Consider the following 12,501-nt stretch of genomic DNA (forward strand, 5'->3'; position numbering starts at 1 on the left):
TGTTGTCACGATACTGTGAGGTTAGATTCATCCCACAGTTTATTTATTGCCACGGACCATGGGGTTAGGTTTATCCTATAGGTTTATTTATTGCTACGGTACCGCAAGGTTGGGTTCATCCCACAACTTATTTATTGCCACAGACCGTGAGATTGGGTATGTCCCGATGATTTAATATTTCCACGATGTCGTATATTAAGAATCATGAGGTGGATATATCGTACATCGAATGGTACATTGCATACATTTTTGAGTACATTGTTGGTTTTCAATTATTTTGAATATTACTGCACGTTCATAAATATTTTGTGGAATAGTGTTTATAATAATTTTATGCTCAAAATTTATATTTTAATTAAGATATTTTGTAATATTATAGTGATCGTTCACATTACACTTTTGAGCATGGATTTTTTTTTTTTTTTAGATTAAATTGGGGTATAAGTTTGGATTTTACGAAATAATTTTTAAACGGAAAACTTTTCAAACGAATGGAACGAGAGGTCTTGAGAGAAAGTTTTACAGAAATAAATTGTTATTTTCTATTATACTATGCCACTCACTGAGATTTCTTTATCTCACATTTTATTTGTTTTAAATTCGTTCCCCTATGTCCAGGAAGTTAGTTATTTTTTTTTGTTCCTTCCATGACAGCAGTAGTACTTATCTTTTCTTTATTTTATCCTTATCCTTCAAGACTCATTTATTATTTACTTGTACTTCTAAACTTTATTTACACTCTTAGAATGCTCTGATCTAAATATTAGACTCAGTAGAGACCATATTATATGTATGTGTAGTTATGGTCTGTTTTACAATAGACCGGTTGTGGACTTTTGTGCTGTTGTAGATTTATTTTATTTATATTTATATATTGAGGTATTATTAGTAATGTATGTGTTCATTGTCCACGTTTCAAGGTAAGGTTCTATTGGATATTCTTTAGGGACTGTCCGGTGGAACTTCACTAGACTAGACCACCCGGGAGATCCTGGAAGGGTTCTTTGGGCAGGTCCTGTCAACCATCCATTTGTGGATGGAAAGCAAAAAAGTACTTCAATTTAGTATTTATTGTCTTCTATAAAGTTCTCAAAATATAACTCATAAACTTTATGTTTTGATCTGAAACTATTGTTGTAGGCAACCTATAAAGACAAACTACTTTTTATTGAACAATAATTTGACTATATGTATAGCATTCATGGTCTTTGAGCATGCAATAAAGTGGGCTATTTTTGAAAATCTGTCAACCATAACTATTATGCAAACATGCCCCCTCATTGCTTTAGGTGATTCTAAAACAAAATATATGCTTAACTCTTTGCATAGTTCATGAGGTATGAGAAGAGGCATATAAAAACTTATATTCTTCTTTCTTCCTTTTGACAATCTGGTTCTTCTTCATGTTCCACACCAAGATATAAATTTGTCTTGGGACAATTACATGGCATATGATTAGGCTGTCCACACTTGAAACATTTGCTACCTTTTCCGCTACGATCAATAGTATTAGAAACAGGTGCCTTGGTCTTTATAGGTTGATTAGATGATTGATTTGCTATTATTCTAGTGCTGCAATTAAGTGTTGTATCATGTCTTTTGCAACTTCCAAACCCCAAAAAAATTGAAAAGCTTGCTCCTAGTTGTAGATGGGTTGTTGTAACAGCTTCCTTCTAGTGTCAAACTTCAAATTGGATTTAAATCTTGCAAGTGTTTATCTTGGATCTTCAAGTATTTGACTTTGAGTCTTCAATTCATCAAATTTTTGCATATATTTAACAACTAACATGTTATTCTACTTCAAATTAATTGCTTGCTCACGTAGCTTATTATAATAATTGGTAGATATGTATTTTTCCTGAAGTTTAACTTTCATCTCTTGCCAAGTACTAATGGGTAGGTGTCTTATCCTCCTTATGTCTCCTTCAACACCGGTCCACCAAATCTTAGCAAGATTTATTAGTTTCATTCTAGCAAATCTTACTATTCGATCATTATCCATATCATACTAATCAAAGTATTATTCAACGGAAGAAAGCCAATTAGCCAATTCAGTAACATTTTCCTTACTTTTAAAATTTGATAGTTCAATATTTACCTTCTTTGTGATGTCCTCAAAAGCATTATGATGTTCACGTATTGATTAACACATATCTTTCACCCAGCTAGTTGTCTGCTGGACTATAAGAGGGGGTGCTAAAGCAGTTAGCTGCTTTTCTTGATTTTGACCTTTCGTGACTTAAGAAACTTCATCTTGTTTATGTTAGTTGAAGATATGTGCATTTCAATATTGCTAACTAGGAATATTAAAAAAATCCCACTAGTTCTTACATATATATCATTAATTCTTCAAATTGGTTATCAGATAATTTGTCTCCATAATTCTTTCTGGATTATGCAGTCATGACTCCTTAACTCAAAGAAACCAATTCCTTTTTCTTTTTTTTTTTTAACTAGAATTGTTCACGGGCTACTGTTGAAAAATTACTGTTCACTTTATACTATTTAGTGCACTGTTCACGATGCATTGTCCATGTAGCGGCACTATTCACAGAAAGGCTAGAATACCACTAGGCTCTAGTACCAAATATGATATAGGATATGTTATATATAAAAATAAAAATAAAAAATAAAAAATAGAGCTCTAGTATCACTCTATAACAATTTTAAAGAGCACTTCTTAAATCGTTAAGCATCATACTTAATTTTGTTTTACATCACACAAAATCAAATAAAATAATCTTAAAAAAATATTTATATTATATATCTTATTGGTGAAGTAATTCCATTACAAGGACACCTATCGGATGGTACTGCTATTGCAACAAAGTAACTATCTTTTAAGTCAAGGCAAGGAAATTAGGAATTTGTAGTTAAAAGAGGCATGATATTTGGTCTACAACATCCAAATTTGGTAAAGCTTTATGGATGTCGTTTCGAAGGCAATCAGTTGCTGCTGCTTGCTCATTCACTTTTTGGTAAACATATGCTGGTATTTGCTCATGTGACAATCCATCTCAAAATTAGAAATTAAAACTAAAATTTTATTTGATTTAAACGAGATTGACTAGTTAGACTGTGAATAGGTTCTAAGTTTGATATTTCATTGGTTAAGAATTTTTGTTTGACCAATACATCATAACACATAGTTCGTCAATATGAGTTATTAGACTAATGACATGCCTAATTTTGAATTATATTATAAAGTTATGGTTCTGAAAAATTTTAAGTATCAATATTTTATTTATGTTAAAACAATTCATATTTTTATTTTTTTAGATCAGTAAACAAATTGAAAAACACCCAAAAAGTCCCAAAAATCCTCCCCATACCCCGTGGAACTTGAACATGGTCAACTCGTACCCATGAGCACGCTGAACCAAGTCGGTTGATTTTACCATTTTCTAGCCGCCTATCATCGACATGTGCTAGGTTTGTCCACTTCCTGGCGACCTTGGCTGTGAGTTTTCATAGCCAACTGGCAGACAATGCGGTAGCATCAGCGTTCAAAAGTTGTTGCCATTGCTCAGTCTGGTCACCAGAATTTGGTTCATTTTTCGACTATTTCAAGTGACTCCATACTTTTATCCCCCTATTTTGAACTCTTTAAGATCGCATGCAGCCTTCATTTGTCAAAATTTCTCATGATTTGAGAAATCTATCAACTGGCTATAGAGGCTTTTGTACCAAGATAAGTACACCATTGTATTTCTTGTCTCATAAGCTTTTTGTTGATATAAAATTTATAATTTTTTTGATAATTTTTTTCATTTTTGTGTTAATTAATTTAATATCGGGTAAAAATTTAACTATATTTGGATACAATTAGATAAATTGGATGAAATGAAAGTTGGATTAGTACAATTAGGTATTAATGGGATCCAATAGAAGGTTTAATTTCATAAATTAGCCTTCAGATGAAAAACTCTAATTTTGGATGTCGTATATTTAGGACTCATAATATAACTAGACTATTTGGTGTCCAGTTTTAGAAATTTTAGACTTATTAAGTTATTTTGAGACATTGGCATACACTTAATGTCTTTGATTTGGTTTTTGGAGCTTAAGAAATATTTTATTATTATTTTAAGCACCGAAACTAATATTGAAGGTGACCCGATAGAGAAGTTAGTTTGATTTGTAATCTATGAGTAAACTTTATTTTCTAAAATGGTTTCGAAAATTATGTATTTGATTTTATATAATATAAAAATTAGCTTATTATTTTTGTTAAGGAATTATTTAATCCTATATTTTACTTCATGTTAGGAAAGAATTATTTGACTTATTATATTATGGTATATTAAAATGAATGAATTGGCATTAATAGATTTTAATGTATGGCTATACAAGTATGTATATATGTTTATGTTGGATATTGAGTGGAAATTTTGATATGATAATTATAGGTATTATTTGATAAATTTCATAAATATTTTGGATTACTAGTTGGTTATTGGATTCTGGATTATTACGTACTATACTATACTATACCATGGATATACATTTGTTGTATAATAATTATTGGCGCTTATTTGACCATTCCCTGCCTGATCACATGATTTTTGAGCTTAAATAGGAGCTCTAGGTCTGTGATGCCTTTGGGACATTGAGAGTTACATTGACAGTTTCCCATTCCCTTAGTAGTTGACAACACACTAGGAAGATAGTTGTAGTCATGTGACAGATTATGGTAGTGGTTATGATAAACAGTGATATTGTTTGTACTTTTGAGTATACAATATATATTTATATGTTTATATATATATATATATATATATATATATATATATTTGATTACCAATATTTATCAATTATAGCGTTAATTATTTATGAGGTGATGAATGTTATTTTATTTTAATTTCCTTATTTAATGATTTACGAAATAGTTATACTTCAAGGATAATTTTGGATTTTGTAAAAGATGTTTATCAAAACGTGGGAACTTTAAATGGTGAAAGTGAAGTTTTGCGAAAAATGATTTTTAAGAATATTATTTATTTTCATAATATTTTACTTGTTCACTTATTGAGCTCTCTCAAAATTTTGTATTTTAAATTGTTCCTTTAGGCCTCGACTAATACTTGATGCATTATTTTATAATCACCTTCCTATATTTTGCCGCTATTGTATTTTCATATTCGTCACCTTTTCAGCTGCTGATATATTGTCTCTTTAATATTTCTTATGAGACTACTATTTATTTTGTTTTATTTATTTTTTGACTCGTTTATTCCCTTTAATATGCTTTGGTGGATTGACCTAATATATATACACTTATTTATATTTATATACTTATTTATATTTTTCTTTCTTTTGAGTTGGAATCCTTAATCAGTATAATTATAGTTCCAAAATGTCTATTAAAAGTGATTATTCTTCTCTATTATCTATTTGGTTATATTCAATTTACAAGGAGGCCTTATTAAACTTTTAGTACCAGTTCAATAGAATTCCCTAAACAGGACCATCTTAGATGCTCGAAAAGGCCCCACGAGCAGTTTATCAACTCATATGAGAATATGTTTTTCTTATAATAAAATAGACATTATGTTTTATTCTTTTTGAATCATCAAGTTTTAGAAAAGAATGATCTAAAATTGGATTGGCGAACAAGGCACAAGATACGCGCTACAATAGCCAGAGGCCTGGCCCTTCTTCACAAAGAGTCAGCAATAAAGATTGTTCACAGAGACATCAAAGCTACAAACGTTTGATGGTATATTAACGCCAAAGTATCAGATTTTGGATTAGCTGAGCTTTATGAAGAGGAAAAGATCCATATTAGCACTCGAATTGCTAGAACAATGTGAATCAGCTTATTCTAAGTTTTGAAATCAATACTATGACATATTAAGACAAAACCATTATAAAAAAGTGTGCACACACAAATATTTACTTTTGCCTCTATGTGGGTGTTTGTGTGTATTTCATTACATGCTTTGAATTTCCTTGTAACTGTCTAGTATGTTGCATTCTATTTATACAAAGGATATATGGCTCTAAAATATGCATTATGGGGTTTATCTGCTAAAGAAAGCAGATAATTACAACTTTGGGATGGTTGCTTTGGAAATTGCCAGCGGAAAGAGCAATACAAACTATAGGCCAGAAAATGAATGTGTTTGCCTTCTTGATTAGGTAAGTCCGAAGAATGTGTATTTTGCTATCGTTTGAGCAGTGTTAAAAGTTATGCACATATCAGGATCCAATTTTGATTATTTTTCAAGAAGTTCATTCTCCTGCAGACTTTCATTTTACAAAGGTGAAAAAATCTAATGGAGATATTGGATTTGAATTTGGGAACTAAATTCAACAAGGAAGAGGTTGAAAAAAATGATAAAAGTAACTCTATTAATGCACCAATGTATCTCTAGCACTTAGGCCTACTATGTCAGAAGTGGTCGGCATGCTTGAAGGACATCCCATTGTTCACAAAGTTATTTTGGAAGCGGAACCCTATGGTGAGGAATTGAGAAATGATGTGAGATTTAGGCCCCTTAAAGATCACAATTAAAATATATTGAAATAAAAATAATATTTCAAGTGGTAGACAGGGCGCAACACTAACTGGATCTTTCACCATTTTCGCTCGTGATCTTTACCCGATCAATCCCAAATCAATAACTGTTTCTAGCCAAAACCTCTACCAGATATGTCCTAATTCCTCAAGCTACAATAAGCTTTCTTCTTTGATGTCACATCCTAGTTATTGAACTTGGAAAATAAAAAAACGGTAAAAGTAGAAGAATGTATGGAAATTAAATATTTCCAAATAATTCCTTTTTTATATTCTGCTACATCAAACTATGTCTAATATTGAAAGAAAAAAAAATGTTTTAAGTTGTAAAAACATATCAAAACTATAGTCAAATTGAATACTCTATTGATGTAATGTCTAATTAATATTTCACATTTCAATCACTTAGTTGAGGAATGTTTGGTTGGTTAATTAGGTATTATTAGGCTTTGCTGCCCTCATTAGTGGACTCATTAGTGGACCAGTAGTCTAATCTTTTTTTTCCACATAGACTTACCAAACAATTCTTTTTTTCTTTTTTTTCTTTTTTTGAAAAGAACCTCAACTTCATTAGAGAGACAGAATTCCAAGTGTCATAATGGAGGATAGAATCCAACTAGAGCGGACCCTCCTCAATCCACGACTGAAACAAATTTAAAGAAAGAGAATGAGGAGCTAGAGCGTGAGCTGCTTTATTCGTTCGAACTATAGAATAAGAACAACGAAATAAAGGAACTACAGACGATAATTGCTTAACCTCATCCAAAATAAAACATTCGCAACCCAAGAAAACATTAAATATATTATCATAGAATAGCCTCGTAGCCTCCTTTGAACAAGTAGAGATCTCACCCTCAAAAAGGCCAATATCCATACTAAAAGGCAAAGTCTCCTTGATCACAAGCAAACTCTGTTGCCAGAGGGGATTGCAACCCAACAGAAGGTTTAGCTAGTGTACCCATTAACTGACCTAGCTAATGTACCCATTAACTGACCCGAGTTGTTCCTTACAATAATGCCAACATCCACAACTCCATTAGCACAGAATTAATTTTTACCTAGCCAACCGTAGGAGGCAATATTATGATCAGTAGATAAAAGTCAAGTCCACCTCTATGATCTTGGTAGGACCCACATATATGGGTCTCCCAACAATGTACTAAAGGTTCATACTAGTCATGTACTAATTAACTATGCTTATGCATTCAATTAATTGTGTGAGATTCAATTATTCTATTGGTGAATATATTTTCTCTCTCTCTCTCTCTCTCTCTCTCTATATATATATATATATTTATTATTAATGAATCGAATTTTAGAATTTGAAATTATTTGAATTGAATTTTGAAATTTTAAATTTGTTGTAAATTAGTCCAAATCATTAACAATGTTAATTTTATCGTCAAATAACATTATCATGATATCATGTTAATGTTATAATTTATTTTTTACCAAAAAAATTGTAAAGAAATAATTTTTTATGTTTCAATTTTATATTTATGATTTTTGTTTTTTAAAAAAATTACATCCAATCCTATTTTACTTAAACTAAAACTCTAAAGAAACTAGACCAAAAAACCAAAAATAAAAATTTAAAATAAATTAAAATTTTGATATTTTTTATTAGACCAAAATTTAAATAAAATTATTTTAATGGATAAAAATTAATGATAATTTTTTATGCCCAAACCATAAAAAAAAAAATCTGAAATAAAAATAAATCTTGATTTTTGTAGTATTTTGTTTTGGTTTAAGAAGAAAAGGACAATAAATCTACATATGCTCAATTGTGAATTATTGGATTCTATAAAGAATGAACAACCATAGAAAAAATTAAAAATGAAATGGACCACTTTTGCTTAAAAAGATAAAAATTTAAAAACAATGCAAATTAATTATTAGATCAAATAAAAATAAAAATAAAAAATAAAATCAATAATAGTAAATTTATTTTTGTTTTTTATTTTCGACCAAAATAAGAAAAGCATAAAATTAAAATTTATTTTTACTATTTTTTTTTGGATCTAATTTTTATTTTTTTTATGCTTTGTTTGTAAAAAATTATTATAAATTTTTATATGAAATTATTTTATTTAATTTTTGGTCTAATAAAAATATTTTTAGTAGAGTTCAAATTCCAATTTTATTTTTATTTTTATTTTTGTCTAATTTTAAGTCTAATTTTTATATGGTCTAAGGGTAAAAAAATATTATTCATTTTTGATCTAGAAAATTATTTTATTTAATTTTTGACCTAATAAAATATTTTTATTAGATCAAAATTTTCAATTTTATTTTTATTTTTATGTTTGGTCTAGTTTTAGATAAAAACATTTAATTTCTTTAAAATTTTAATTTAATTAACCCTATAATGTATAGAAGTGGATTCAAGGGAGGACTAACCTGATCCATGGGTGTTCCAAAATTTCTAAAATTTCCTTACTAGTATATGTAAAATTTTTTAAAGCCATTTACTTTTGAATATAATCTATCTACTTTATTATCTTGCGTGACTTTTTAAAATTACATGGTTGTTATGCAAATGCATTACAACTCAATCACAAAAAGTATATATATTTTGGTGAGAGGATCCATAAATATAAAACATTCACTTATCTGTTATTATCTCCAATTAACTTTAACAAAACTCTTATTAAAATGCATTTGTTTATTCTAATACCTAGTAACGATAACTGTATAAAAAGCATTCGTATTATATTGAACAAAGAAAAAATAAAATAAATCAAAAAAGCATTAACCAATCTCTTTGTTTTTTTTTTTTTTGTTTGTTATTAATTATAAATACATTGTTCTTACGATTTATTATTAAATAAAAATTTATCAATCATTATTGATTATCCATCGTAGTTCATAGTTTATAAAATTTTAATACGCATCGTAAAACTATTACAAAATAGACATAATCTATAAAATAAAAATTTAATTTTCATATTTAACATATTTTCTAGATGTAAATATAGGTTATATATAGGCGTTATATGCTTAAAAATCTTACTTTTTTAAAAGTTACATATATGTTTATTTACATATCTAAATATATATATTAAAAGTAATAATTATTTAATTTTGATGCTTTATTTTTATTATTTATTTTTGTGATTAGAACTTCACTAACCTTATCAGAATACGAATTTCTATAATTTTAAATATTGAAAATATATAGTTTTTTTTATGTATATATACAAAGATAAAATATCAACGTATATTCTCATAATCAGATGTCTTCCAATCCACTACCACTTGAAAAATCAATCCTTAAAAACCTTTACCTTCATAAGTTAGTCCCCTTAGAAAAATTTCTAGATCCGCTCTTATATGATCAGAGTGGCGGATGATTAGAGGCCTCAATCGAGTCTCGAGGATTCCCAATGATGTCATTGACAAGAATTTACAGCCTTGTTATGTTCACAGATAAAAACAATAAATTTATAACTTTATCATTAAAATATTATATCACATATTTTACATATATATCTTCATGTTCTATGATATAGCTTTAGAAAAAAATAAATAAATTTGTTTTACCATATTTTCCTAAAAAAACCATCTATTGTCATATTAAATTAGGTCATTGAACTATTATTATTCTGCAGAGGATACATGGCACCAGAGTATGCATTATGGGGTTATTTAACAGATAAAGCCGATGTTTACAGTTTCGGGGTTGTTGCATTGGAACTTGTGACTGCTAAAAGCAACATGAAATTTCATCCATCCGAGAATTATGTGTGCCTTCTAGATTGGGTAAGGTGAAATCTTATCGTATTCTTTTAGTATTCGAACTCTCAGTGTGAAAAATGTGAATAGGTAAGACTTAAATGAGTAATGGCTGCAATATATATACATAATTCATTCAACTAGAACAATGTGTCATTTTCAACTTCTGCACAAAGATTCAGGTCATCTCTCTTTCCCTATGGTAGAAATGGGAATTGTCCATCTCCATTTTATAAAATATTTATAATTAAAAGAAACCCAAAATTCTTGTATGTCTTTATTTTTATTTTTTTTCTTATTATTTCCTATGCTTGTTGCAGGCCCTTGTTTCACAACAGAAGGGAGATTTAATGGAGCTGGTGGCTCCAAGGTTTGGATCAGAGTTCAATAAGGAAGAAGCTATTAGAATGATTAAAATAGCTTTATTATGCCACAATGCATCCCCAGCACTTCGACCTACCATGTCTACTGTCGTGCTCATGCTTGAAGGCCGAACTGCCGTTCATGAACTGATCATGGATCCAAGTATTTAGGGTGATAAATTGAGGTTTGAAGCCTTGAGAAACCAGTTCAATTCATTTACAACAGAGAGCACATCTGAATGTTAGAATTTTTGTTCTTTAATCATTTCTAATGTGTATATTTTTCCTAAATCAATGCAGAAACTTTATGGGGTTAATACTTAATTTTTTAGTGATGAAAGCGATATTGTTTTCAACAAACGCTTATCATACTTGCGTCTTTGCTCTTTTTATATTATTATTCTGGGATAATTTGTATACACTTCCCTGAAGGTCTAAAATTTTTCTAGATTGCAAGGACTTATTAGATGTTGACAGTTAAATGTACATGTAACGGTACTAGTCCATTCAATTTTTAAAAGCCACTTACAATCTACATTGATATCCCATTACAATCTACATTGATCTTTGGAGTATATGTATATGCAAGCATAAAGAGGTCAGATGCTTTTATATTTTTATATTTTTGGAGGATATCATACTTTTTATTTTTTTATTTATTTCTCTTTCCTAATTTTTCCCATTTTTTTTTCTCTCTCTCTTTCGCTCCGTCTCTCTCTGTCTCTGCAAATCTCTTCTCTTCCTTTTTATCTTTTCCGCAAATCTTTTGCCTCTTTTTTTCTCTTTAGATATCAATTTAAAAAATAAAAATAAAATAAATTCATGTTTTTGTGAATAAATAAATTTTATGTACTTATTTTATTTTTTTCAAGATATTTATTTTATTTTATTTTATTTTTAAGAAGGAGAAATTTTGTATGTAAATTTGAGGGAGGAAGATGCTAAACGTATTATAATTTTCCAGATTTTGAGACGCTGTTAAGGCCTTGAATTTGTTATTTTGGGATAAGCTGCAATTATTCATTCGGATGAGCTGCAATTTTGGTTCTAGAGCAAATTCAATTACTGGCTTATAAACATTGGTAGACATCAAGACCTGAAACACTAAAAAAAATGTTTTTTTTTTTTTTAAAAAAAAAAAGCAAAAGAGAGATTTGGGCAAAAAGCTGGGTTTGTAGAGAGAGAGATAAAAACAATAAAAGATAGAGAGAGAAAAAAAAAAAAAAAAAAAAAAGAGAGAGAAAAAGAGTGTGTGTGTGTGTTCTCACGTTGTAATATCAATTTGGTTCTAAAATCTTACATTCAGGCAGCAGACTAGATTTATGAACAAATCCATCACATGCACTACTTCAGCTCCTATCCATATCTTTAGTAGTAAGCATGGAGGCTTGAAAGCCAAACTATTGTTCATGTATTCATGGATCCAAATATACATCGTGATCCATTGAGGTTCGGGGCCTTGGGAGACCTACCGTCTGATCAGATTACAAATCAGAGTGAAAGTGAAAATTAGAGTCTTTTTTATTCGTGTGAACCAATATTAACTCAACTTCAATTCTACAAACCTCACTACCCTGGTTAGTGCGTGCATTTCACAAATGAATTGAAAGCAAAAGTGCATTAGTCATCAATTTGCTAGTAAGTTTCTTGTTCAAAAAATATATGGAAAAAAAAAAAAAAAGGGACTCGCATTTGTTGATGTAGAAAACTAACCATCAATATTGCACCCTCTATAGTTTCTTTTTTTTTTTTTTCCATTTCTTTTTTTGGTTTTAGAATTACAGTAAAATATAGAATGAAACTAAGGGAAGCATAAATATATAGTTTTGACAGCTGTTTTTAAAACAATTTTTTGTTTACGAAAACAAAAAACTATTCTCT

At 29.1% G+C, this 12,501-nt stretch overlaps 1 pseudogene; it reads left to right on the plus strand.

Moving 5' to 3' along the window:
- The first annotated feature begins 2,884 nt into the window (after nucleotides 1-2,884).
- LOC107427364 (probable LRR receptor-like serine/threonine-protein kinase At1g07650) lies at nucleotides 2,885-11,155 on the plus strand (annotated as a pseudogene).
- The last annotated feature ends 1,346 nt before the right edge of the window (nucleotides 11,156-12,501 follow it).

The sequence above is a fragment of the Ziziphus jujuba genome, chromosome 9, assembly GCF_031755915.1.
Source record: "Ziziphus jujuba cultivar Dongzao chromosome 9, ASM3175591v1".
Taxonomy (NCBI): domain Eukaryota; kingdom Viridiplantae; phylum Streptophyta; class Magnoliopsida; order Rosales; family Rhamnaceae; genus Ziziphus; species Ziziphus jujuba.